A 12696-nucleotide genomic window follows, 5' to 3' on the forward strand; every position below is an offset into this window, starting at 1 on the left:
TCATACCGCCCAGCTCTAATCCAACCCCTCTCACATTAAATTTATTTATTAGGATTTTAACGTCATGTTTTACAAATTTTGGTTACATTAATGACAGGACAGGTAAGTACTGGTTACACAAGATGGATAATATTGTATCACCAATTCACCTCACTTGCACGTCTTTGGGGGAGGAAACCAGAGCTTTCAGAGGAAACCCACACAGACATGTATAGAACGTGCTAACTCTACACAGAAAGGACCCAGATCAGTGCACCTGGGAATCGAACACAGGACATTTCTTGCTGTGAGGTAACTGTGCTACCCACCGAGCCACTATTAAACAGTATTATGGTGATGTGTATAGAACTGAATGAAAATCTACAACAAGTATCAGTAAACAGAAAGAATATTTATTGATACACACAAGCAATATTTAGAACATCAGTAAATGAAATACATTTAGATCTCTTGACAAATGTGCAGGTGCACTATTATTCATTCCTCAGCCTCAGTACTTGATGGAACATCGGTTTGCCTTGATAACAAGCTTCTGTCGCCTCTCTTGGGGAATCTTTACCCGTTCTTCTCATGCAGTATTTACTACTTTCTTTAAATACCGCAAAAGATTTTATATGGGACTTAAATCTGGAGACTGAGGAGGCCACTCCAGTATATCAGATGACAGATTGACTGTATATTGTTTTATATGCTTTTTAATGGTGCGGTCAAACTAGACCTATTTATACGGACACAGAGAAGTCACCAGATGTAGTCAATAATAAAAAAAACGAACTAAGAAATTAAAAGGCCTTGCAGCAAAAACATTCGCAGTTCAGGTGGCGCAGCGGTAAAACACACTAGCATGCTAGAGCTGGGATTTCGAATACATCGTATTGAATCTCAGCTCTGCCATCTGGCTGGGCGGCTACATGAACAAGGATTGGCTGTTGTTCATAGGGTAGGACCAGAGCCGTAGATAGAGAGAGTTGCGACACTCCTTGATCTCGCCGCTACGCGGTCACGTGGTTCATGTAACCCTCAATAGTTCCAAACAAACCCGGCGCTGTCATGTTCTCAAATGGGACAGGCAGCAGTAAATGAAATATTAAACGGCAAATAATAAACATTTGTACAATTTCTGGGTATTTTCAACTGCGTTTACATTTACTGCATCTGCTTTAATGTCAATTTGGTATATAAAGTGGAAGATTGATGTTTATAATGACTTGTTAATAGGTCGTTCTTGTTAACACACAGTACATTATATTAGCATACATTACATAATGCCATATCATTAAGTAGTAGAGACAATATAGAGTATAGACAAGTTTTTTTATGTTTTGTTTTTTGCATAAACTATAATCTCCCTTCACTTTCCTGAGGATTCATAATAATAATCATTTTGGCTAAACACTAAGCCATGTGGCTGGATTCATAAGGTTTAATGAACTGCACTGAATGAACAGATTGATAAACACACTACCTACCGTACCTTTAACATTATAGTGCAGGTACATGAAAAAGCATTCATTCATCTCTTATTTCATGAGTGATTAATAATTGATTCCTACATGTAATACATTAATGAATTCATTATGAATATGCACTAGTTCATTTTGTCTAATGTAAGTGGTGGACAAGGTACACAAACCATTTAGTTGAGTTAAAGTAGAGATATCCAAGGTAACATATTACTCCAGTAAAAGTAGTAGTAAAAGTAAAAATACTCTTTACCTCCACTAAAGTACTAAACTAAATTTACCTTCAAATGTACTTAAGTATGAAAGTAAAAGTATAATGATTTATTGTGGTTCTAATGTTTTATGATCATTTCTGTAACAAGACTCTTGATTAATCAACTCATTTTAGGTGAAAAGACTCGTGTGTCATTAATTAAGCTTAACTGACTAAGCTAAATTGGGTTATACCTATTAATTAAGATAAACATGTAACATTTAGTGCTGAGCAAATGCTAAACAATAACAGTATTAAGTATATTAATGACATTAAATTCATAATTTTTTTAAAACAAAGCAACATACAGCTAAAAATGTTTGATAAGTAGTGGAAATGAATGGGGCTCTATGGGTTGTTTGGAACTATACAGAGCTCCACAACCCGGAAGCTGCGCAGAAAAAATGTCCCGCCCCCTTTCCAACGGTTCCCTATGGGAGTGTCGCCACTCTGTTCTCTCTACCGCTCTGGGTAGGACAAGCCGGATAGGGCCTCCTCATGGCTGAGCGAGCTACGACCTCTGCTGGCTGCTTGATGCCGTCTGCACAGGAGTCGAGGAATGGTGCTGATCAGCGTGTGAACTCGTCTCGTGTGGGTGAAAAAATGTGCGATTACTGCGCACGTGTTGGAGGGGACGTGCGGCAGTTTCGCTCTCCTTTAGATTTAGAAGGTTTAGAAGATGACCAACTCAAACAGCAGCAATAGATGAGCGATCGTCTCTGACTTTACATCTACAAGGTGGACCAACTAGGTAGGAGTGTCTAATAGAGTGGACAGTGAGTGGACGCGGTATTTAAAAACTCCAGCGGCACTGCTGTGTCTGATCCACTTATACCAGCACAACACACACTAACACACCACCACCATGTCAGTGTCACTGCAGTGCTGAGAATGATCCACCATCTAAATAATACCTGCTCTGTGGGGGTCCTGTGGGGGTCCTGACCATCGAAGAACAGGGTAAAAGCAGGCTAAAAAGTATGTAGAGAAACTGATGGACTACAGTCAGTAATTGTAGAACTACAAAGTGCTTCTATATGGCAAGTGGACAGTGGCGGCTGCTGGTCTTTCAAAGAGGGGAAGCTCATTGTCGGCTTACATCATAAAATTTGTCAATTTATTTATACATAAATTCTGCCCGCCGTTCCTTTTCAAGAAAATGGCCTGTGATCCTACCATACCAAGCAGGCGTCTTTTCTGGGACTTGACCAGTGTCCTGAAACAAATACTATGAGTGTGTTTTATTTACACAATGAACAATGGAAATGGTCAAGTAATTTCACCAAGGAAATACCAAGAAATGGGTTGCAGTTTGTCTTTCGACTTCACTTGCAAAATCCGCGAGGGGACTGAAGCTCCCAGTGATTAAGTGATGTGTAGATCTCAAAATAGCTGTCAATCAAAACAGGATTCAGCCTTTCGACTGATCCTCCAATCATCTTGCAGAAGCTCCGCGTCCGGGGGCGGGACAAAATCACGGCATTTATCCAAAGTTTTGAAGCAATGAAAAAAACTTTTCCATGCAGTCCCGTTGAAGTGAACAGATGCTCAGCTTCTGCGGGCAAATGCATTGACGCTCCGGGAGTTAACAAAATCGAGTCAGTCGATTTGTGATAAGTAGCTGATTCTGAACGAACTCGTCTTCGAGATGAACGTGTTCTAACACATTTGTAGTCAATGAAATGTTAACACAACTGTACATATTTGACCATTTAATTTTTGACATTTTAGGGGAAGCTAAGCTTCCCTTGCAGTCTTACAGAAATCGCCACTGCAAGTGAAGCTGATAAAATCGGCAGTGAGTGTAGAAACAAGGAGGTGGTTTTAATGTTATGGCTGATCGGTGTATATTTGGGTGGCACAGTGGTGCAGTGGGTAGCGCTGTCACCTCCCAGTAAAGGATTGGGTTGGGATTTCATCTGGCTGGGGAGCCAACATCCATGTTATTGCTGTGTCTGTGTGGGTTTCCTCCAGGAGCTCCGGTATCCTGCCACAAGTCAATGGCAACTCAATCGGGGTGGGGAGTCGGCTCCAGTAGAGAGGAAGCATAATGCAATTGGGTACAAATTGGACATGCTAAAAATCAGGAGAAAAGGGGAGAAAATGCAAAAAAATTTAATTAAATTTGACAAGACCAAAAATATAATCTAAACCGTGTGTAGCTTATAGTTTTACTCAGATATTTTGGCATGTTTTTAGAAAACAGGTACAGTGGTAGCTTGATAGCTTGGTGGCAGTGATAGCTCAGTGGTTAAGGTACTGGACTGGTAAACAGAAGGTTGCCGGTTCAAGCCCCGCCACCACCAAGTTGCCACTGTTGGGTCCCTGAGCAAGGCCCTTAACCCTCAATTGCTCATCATGTTCAGCTCATTGTGTAAGTCGCTTTGGATAAAAGCGTCTGCTAAATGCTGAAAATGTAAATGTACCTTGAAACCCAACGTCAATTGGTTCTGGGACTGGCATTGAGTGTATTTTTGAAGGTATTTTTTTTTCCCATAAGGATGTTTGGGAAACCTGTTAATGTGTTCCATGGTCCCATGAACTTGCATATATTTAGGCTAATGTAAAATAATGAGGTTGTTTTTGACACTTATACACTGAAAATAACACAAATATAATATAAAAACACTAAAATAAAAAGTTGATTCTTACAATTTCTCAGAACCTCGAGCTGTAACTCAAGTTTAAAAGTGAAACAGTGAGGAAAATACAGCTAAACACAGATACATGTGGAGCTTTCAGAGTGAATCTGACGGTTATTCCATACAAATGCAGATTCGTCTCATATGCACACATTGATGACGTATTACCGCACCGCTCAAGCCAGGCGCTGAACAAAGCGACTGTTCATTGTTATTTGAAATTAAATAAATACATTTTTTAAAAACAAACTGAACACGTTAAGTTTAAGGGTACAGATTTCTCGACGAAGGTTGTTGAGTTTCAAAGATTTTGAGTTTAGTGGACGTTGAGTTACAAGGTACCACTGTGTTTATTTTCCTTATAGTCATTTGGTTAAACAGTTGCAAAAATCATTGCAATCCCAAGACTCACATAATACATAAATGATTTTACTTCAACTGTAAATGTGCTCTTAAAGATCTTCAATTAAGAGACTAATAGAAACCAGTAAGAGAGGCTAAATGTGTTTGATGGTTAAGTTTCAAAATTGTGATCGTCATGTAGAAGCAGGTAGCTTTATCAAGTAGCTGTGATATTTCCTTTAACACTGACACAGAAATAGAAAGGAAGAACTAACACATACAGTATAAACGTTGTACAAAATAACTGTGAATAGTTGCATTAGGTTTAAGATTTCAGCTCTCGGGATGCTCTCTTCCATCTCTCATCTTTTGCCGGGAGAAAAGGCGTCCTGCGTTTTACCACCAGCTATTTCATCTCCACCCATCTGCAACTTTTTACTCAGGTCGTGGATGGTGCATATGGATAAACTGCAGGCGCTAAAAACACATTTATAAGAAACTATTAAACATTTCTTTAGACATAAATGTAATGTATCAAATATAGAAGATAGTTGATGTTTCAAGTGTCTCAACAATGACTAACTTTTTCCAGTATTTCTCCAGATACACAATCTTAAAAACACACAAACTGTCATAATATTTAACAAGCAGTTTAACATGAAACACATTCACTAATACATAGATGTAAAAATATTATTAATACTGTCATTAGTTACAGCGTTAGTAAAAATGAGTAACACATCTGTACTTAAGTGAATGATTATACACAGATCAGCCATTACATTAAAACCACCTCCTTGTTTCTACACTGTCTCTTACTGTCCATTTTATCAGCTCCACTTACCATACAGAAGCACTTTGTAGTTCTACAATTACTGGATGAAGTCCATTTGTTTCTCTACATACTTTGTTAGCCCCCTTTCATGCTGTTCTTCAATGGTCAGGACCCCCACAGGACTACTAGAGAGTAGGTATTATTTAGGTGGTGGATCATTCTCTGACACTGACATGGTGGTGGTGTGTTAGTGTGTGTTGTGCTGGTATGAGTGGGTCGTCCATGGTATGAGAATAGTCCACCAACCAAAAATATCCAGCCAACAGCGCCCCCTGGGCAGCATCCTGTGACCACTGATGAAGGTTTAGAAGATGACCAACTCAAACAGCAGCAATAGATGAGCGATCGTCTCTGACTTTACATCTACAAGGTGGACCAACTAGGTAGGAGTGTCTAATAGAGTGGACAGTGAGTGGACGCGGTATTTAAAAACTCCAGCGGCACTGCTGTGTCTGATCCACTTATACCAGCACAACACACACTAACACACCACCACCATGTCAGTGTCACTGCAGTGCTGAGAATGATCCACCATCTAAATAATACCTGCTCTGTGGGGGTCCTGTGGGGGTCCTGACCATCGAAGAACAGGGTAAAAGCAGGCTAAAAAGTATGTAGAGAAACTGATGGACTACAGTCAGTAATTGTAGAACTACAAAGTGCTTCTATATGGCAAGTGGACAGTGGCGGCTGCTGGTCTTTCAAAGAGGGGAAGCTCATTGTCGGCTTACATCATAAAATTTGTCAATTTATTTATACATAAATTCTGCCCTCCGTTCCTTTTCAAGAAAATGGCCTGTGATCCTACCATACCAAGCAGGCGTCTTTTCTGGGACTTGACCAGTGTCCTGAAACAAATACTATGAGTGTGTTTTATTTACACAATGAACAATGGAAATGGTCAAGTAATTTCACCAAGGAAATACCAAGAAATGGGTTGCAGTTTGTCTTTCGACTTCACTTGCAAAATCCGCGAAGGGACTGAAGCTCCCAGTGATTAAGTGATGTGTAGATCTCAAAATAGCTGTCAATCAAAACAGGATTCAGCCTTTCGACTGATCCTCCAATCATCTTGCAGAAGCTCCACGTCCAGACCCGCCCACAGCTCCATTCACCCCCAGAGACGCTCAGCGCCCGGGGGCGGGACAAAATCACGGCATTTATCCAAAGTTTTGAAGCAATGAAAAAAACTTTTCCATGCAGTCCCGTTGAAGTGAACAGACGCTCAGCTTCTGCGGGCAAATGCATTGACGCTCCGGGAGTTAACAAAATCGAGTCAGTCGATTTGTGATAAGTAGCTGATTCTGAACGAACTCGTCTTCGAGATGAACGTGTTCTAACACATTTGTAGTCAATGAAATGTTAACACAACTGTACATATTTGACCATTTAATTTTTGACATTTTAGGGGAAGCTAAGCTTCCCTTGCAGTCTTACAGAAATCGCCACTGCAAGTGGAGCTGATAAAATCGGCAGTGAGTGTAGAAACAAGGAGGTGGTTTTAATGTTATGGCTGATCGGTGTATATTTGGGTGGCACAGTGGTGCAGTGGGTAGCGCTGTCACCTCCCAGTAAAGGATTGGGTTGGGATTTCATCTGGCTGGGGAGCCAACATCCATGTTATTGCTGTGTCTGTGTGGGTTTCCTCCAGGAGCTCCGGTATCCTGCCACAAGTCCAAAGAAATGCAGTCAGGTTAACTGGAGCTACTAAAAATTGCCATAAGTATAAGTGTGTGTGCTCTGTGATAAAATCTGTACCCTGACCAGGATAAATGCACACATTACAAAGTCAGGTTAACTGGAGCTACTAAAAAATGCAGTAAGTGTGTGTGTGTGTGTGTAAAGGCATGGCCGTGGAAGAAGAAGGTACGAGTACTGGACTGCATTTTTGGGTGCTTTACCACTGCGCCACCTGAGCGGCAGATCTTTGGATTCTAATGTTGTGATCATGTCAGTAGGTTACACTGGTAATAAGTTTTAGAATCGACAAGAGACAAGGTGTGTGTTAAACGTCATGTGATAAATGTCATGTGATAAATGTCATGTGAAATGTCATGTGATAAGTTACAGTGTGTCTGTGCGTATTTGTACAAAGTTTAAAGCATTTACATTCCCCCTTTGTATCCACAGTATTCGGGATTTTAAATATCCACAAATTTCCAAAAAGCAAAGTTGCCAAGTGTGCCAAGAATTACACTGAATCCATGCATTTAAATTTTTTTTAATCTCATTTGGTAGCTATTTGTATTGTGTGCACCCTTTGTTTCGGTCTTTTTTATATAATACATGAGCTTTCATGCATTTCAGGATCTGCAGTGAGTCCTGGAACCAATCCCCAGTGATACCGCCTATATGCTGCTTTTTATATACACTCAAAATTACTTGTAATGGTCCTAACAAGTATTAAACCACTGCCACAATTTGCTCTTCACTACTCTGTGCTGCAGTGAACTGTTGGGGTAAAAAGCCAGAAACAGGGAAATTCACCTAAATGGTGTTTTTGTACACACAGATGAATTTATGAAATTATTTAAATGTCTGGGTGTTCAAAATTGTCCAAAATATTATATATATTTTTTGGATTGTTGCAGTTTTAATTTTTTTGTTCAGGACTGTATATCTTTTGACTATATACACCGATCAGCCATTACATTAAAACCACCTCCTACACCACCTTTCTACAATTACTGTCCATTTGATCAGCTCCACTTACCATATAGAAGCACTTTGTAGTTCTACAATTACTGACTGTAGTCCATCTGTTTCTCTGCATGCTTTGTTAGCCCCCTTTCATGCTGTTCTTCAATGGTCAGGACCCCCACAGGACCACTACAGAGTAGGTATTATTTGGGTGGTGGATCATTCTCAGCACTGCAGTGACATTGACATGGTGGTGGTGTGTTAGTGTGTGTTGTGCTGGTATGAGTGGATCAGACACAGGAGCGCTGCTGGAGTTTTTAAACATCTCACTGTCACTGCTGGACTGAGAATAGTCCACCAACCAAAAACATCCAGTCAACAGCGCCCCATGGGCAGCGTCCTGTGACCACTGATGAAGGTCTAGAAGATGACCAACTCAAACAGCAGCAATAGATGAGCGATCGTTTCGGACTTTACATCTACAAGTTGCAGCAACTAGGTAGAAGTGTCTAACAGAGTGGACAGTAAGTGGACACAGTGTTTAAAAACTCCAGCAGCGCTGCTGTGTCTGATACACTCATACCAGCACAACACAGACTAACACACCACCACCATGTCAGTGTCACTGCAGTGCTGAGAATGATTCACCACCGAAATAATACCAGCTCTATGGTGGTCCTGTGGTGGTGACCATTGAAGAACAGGGTGAAAGCAGGTAAAAAACAGTATGTAGAAAAACAGATGGACGACAGTCAGTAATTGTAGAACTACAACGTGTGTCTATATGGTAAGTGAAGCTGATAAAATGGACAGTGAGTGTAGAAGTGTTATGGCTGATCAGTGTATAATTGCTTTTAAAACCCTGTTAGCAGTGGGTGTGGCTAAAATACCTGAGCTCAATAATTAGTACTCGTGTCCACATACTTTTAATCGTATAATAATGTGTCCTCATTTTTATATATATATTTATAAAAAATAACTTCAATTATTAGTTCAACTAGTTCAACTATCACACATATAATAAGTCATTATAGTCTAAAGGTTGTGGAAATTTAAATACAAAAACTAACCGCTGTGGAGAGCTCAGTGGTACAACTGGAGAAACTGGGGTTCCTCCTTCCCAATTACCACTGTAAAAGTACCCAAAACAAGTGGTGAAGGATTCAGACTGAGCACAGTGTGACCCTTCCTTACATGGTACATGGTACATGGTAAAATGAAGCTGCTGGTGTGTCACAAGCAAACACTAGGAATCACTTTTACAGCGGCAACAAAGTAATTCCCTATCTGACCTTGTGTCTTAAGCATCCGACCAGGTCGGGCTTGAAGTTTTTGGTTTATATACTAGGCTGATTCTTTTGACCTTGCCCTGTTAAAAAGAACTGAGATTTGGAATTTCCTTCTTGGGAATGTTGTTGGCCTTGGGTGTTGTTTAACATGGGTGCCTGAGCTCACATGTGTTCTTTTTGACTAAATAGGCATAAATGCCCACAGGTACACTCCAAAATGTAGTGCGTTCCCAGCAGGAAAACCTTCCCAAATAAGTAAAGGCTGGCATTGCCTTAAGAAGAGGGTGGTGGTGCCGCCATATTAATGCCCCTGGTTAAGGAATGGGGTGCCCAACAAGCTCATTGTAAGGTGTCTAAATACTTTTGGGCATATAGTGTATAATAAATAAGTATATAATAACTCATTTATTTATGTAGGTGTCTGACAAAATTAAAGTCTGTCAATATATGCCTCCTGAAGGGGGAGCTCTGCATCAATATTACAACAACTGCACACTTCAAATTGTCCGGTTACACACTATTACACACAATGTAGAAACCTGGAGTGCTAAAGGAAATCCATGCTGAAACAGGGGGTACCTATCAATATCACCCTGGAGCTTTTGGGTAGAAATCTATCTACTGTTGCTTTCCCATCATGGTCAATCACATTCCAATGTTAAGACTGTATAATGGACATTACATATTTTTCACAGTGCACACAATACTCACCCCCCAAGCCCAAAGGTCAAGTTATAGTAAGTAAGATTGCAAGAGGAATCCTGACATCCACTATGGAAAAAAACAACAACATATTTTATAACATTTTAACCTTATGTATTTTTAGTAAACCATTTCGGAATCAGTGGGTTTAGCACCACAAAAAATGCAAGGCAGCAATACACTGCCACTCATACTCTATTACATACACCTGAGGGAATGGGGTTAAGAGTAGTCAGTTTACCCTCCACACGATTTTGTGGACACAGTATGGACACAGGGTCAAAATACACAACAGATATACGTACACCAATTAGCCATAACATTAAAACCACCTCCTTGTATAAAAGCACTACATATCTCTTTAACCTGCTTTCACCCTGTTCTTCAATGGTCAGGACCCCCACAGGACCACCACAGAGCAGGTACTATTTAGGTGGTGGATGATCTCAGCCCTGCAGTGACACTGACATGGTGGTGGTGTGTTAGTGTGTGTTGTGCTGGTATGAGTGAATCAGACACAGCAGGGCTGCTGGAGTTTTTAAATACCGTGTCCACTCACTGTCCACTCTATTAGACACTCCTACCTAGTTGGTCCACCTTGCAGATGTAAAGTCAGAGACGGCTCAGTGCTACAAATTGGAGTTCCTCCTTCCCAATTACTGCTGTAAGAGTACCGAAACAAGTGGTGAAGGATTCAGACTGAGCACAGTGTGACCCTTCCTTACATGGTACATGGTACATGGTAAAATGAAGCTGCTGGTGTGTCACAAGCAAACACTAGGAATCACTTTTACAGCGGCAACAAAGTAATTCCCTATCTGACCTTGTGTCTCTTAAGCATCCGACCAGGTCGGGCTTACATTTTTTGGTTTATATACTAGGCTGATTCTTTTAAAAACCCAAAACGTTCACATTAAAATGAAAAAATAAAACCTACCGTCGTGCGCTGGTTAGCTGGATCCTGTAACACATACAAGAACATGGTTTAGTTGAACTACAATAAACTTACATATTGTAGTGTAGTCTTGTAACTGGCACCCTTGGTTTTGCTTGTTGGAACTCTGTTAGTTGTCTCATGTTGCTTTAAAATCTCACATGTCAAAGTACCTGATGCATTATGTTTATTGACATCCAAAAATTTAATGATTAAATAAAACTCTGAACTGTGTATGTAACATTGCCATTAAGATCATGGTAATGTCTAATACACCTCTAACATACATTATTAACAGATGTAGAAAATCAGTATGTAAAGTAAATAATATAGTATAATATAATATATCTAGGGGCAGTTGTAGCTCTGTGGTTAAGTTACTGGACTAAATATCAGAAGGTTGGTGGTTTCAGCCACACCACTGCCAACTTGCCTCTGTTGGGCCCCTGAGCAAGGCTCTTAATGTTGTGTTCTCCCACAATTTTAAGTTACTTTGGGTAAAGGTGGCACGGTGGCTAAGTGGGTAGCACTGTCGCTTCACAGCAAGAAGGTCCTGGGTTTGATCCCCAGGTGGGGCGGTCTGGGTCCTTTCTGTGTGAAGTTTGCATGTTCTCCCCGTGTCTGTGTGGGTTTACTCCGGGTGCTCCGGTTTCCTCCCATAGTCCAAAGATGTGCAAGTGAGTTGAAATGGAGATACAAAATTGTCCATGAGTGTGTTCGATATGACCTTGTGAAATGATGAACCTTGTGTAGTGAGTAACTACCGTTCCTGTCATGAATGTAACCAAAGTGTGAAACATGACGGTAAAATCCTAATAAAACAAACGAACAAACTTTGGGTAAAAGTGCCTGCTAAATGTAGTAAATGTAAATATGAGCCATGACCAGTCATATCCAGTATGACTGTTTCCCTCTGCACAAAGCAAGGTCAGTAAAGACATGGTTTGGTTTGACATGTTTAGTGTGGAGAATATATACAGAGCCTTGACCTTGCCCTGTTAAAAAGCACTGGGATTTGGAATGTTCTTCTTTGGGAATGTTGTTGGCCGTCTTGTTTAATATGGGTGCCTGAGCTCACACGTGAAATAGGCATAAATCCCCACAGGCACACTTCAAAATCTAGTGCCTTCCCAGCAAGAAAGCCTTCCCAGATAAGTAAAGGCTGGCATTGCCATAAAAAGAGGGTGGTGGTGCTGCCATATTAATGCTCCGGGTTAAGGAATGGGGTGCCCAACAAGCTCATTGTAAGGTGTCCAAATACTTTTGGGCATATAGTGTATAATTATGGAAGTGTATTGCTGCCACACAGATAAAAATGCAGTCAGTATGTCGTTATAACGAGAAAGGATGTCGTTATTACGAGAAAAGATGTAATTATTATGAGAAAAGATATCGGTATAACGAGAAAGGAATGTCATTAAAATGAGAAAGGATGTCGTTATAACGAGAAAAGGATGTCGGTAAAATGAGAAAAGTATGTCGTTATAACAAGAAAAGGATGTCATTAAAACGAGAAAAGGATGTTGTTATAATGAGAAAGGATGTCGTTATTACGAGAAAAGATGACGTTATAACGTGAAAGGATGTCATTAGAAT

This window comes from Trichomycterus rosablanca, chromosome 1, assembly GCF_030014385.1.
Source record: "Trichomycterus rosablanca isolate fTriRos1 chromosome 1, fTriRos1.hap1, whole genome shotgun sequence".
In the NCBI taxonomy this organism is placed as follows: Eukaryota; Metazoa; Chordata; class Actinopteri; order Siluriformes; family Trichomycteridae; genus Trichomycterus; species Trichomycterus rosablanca.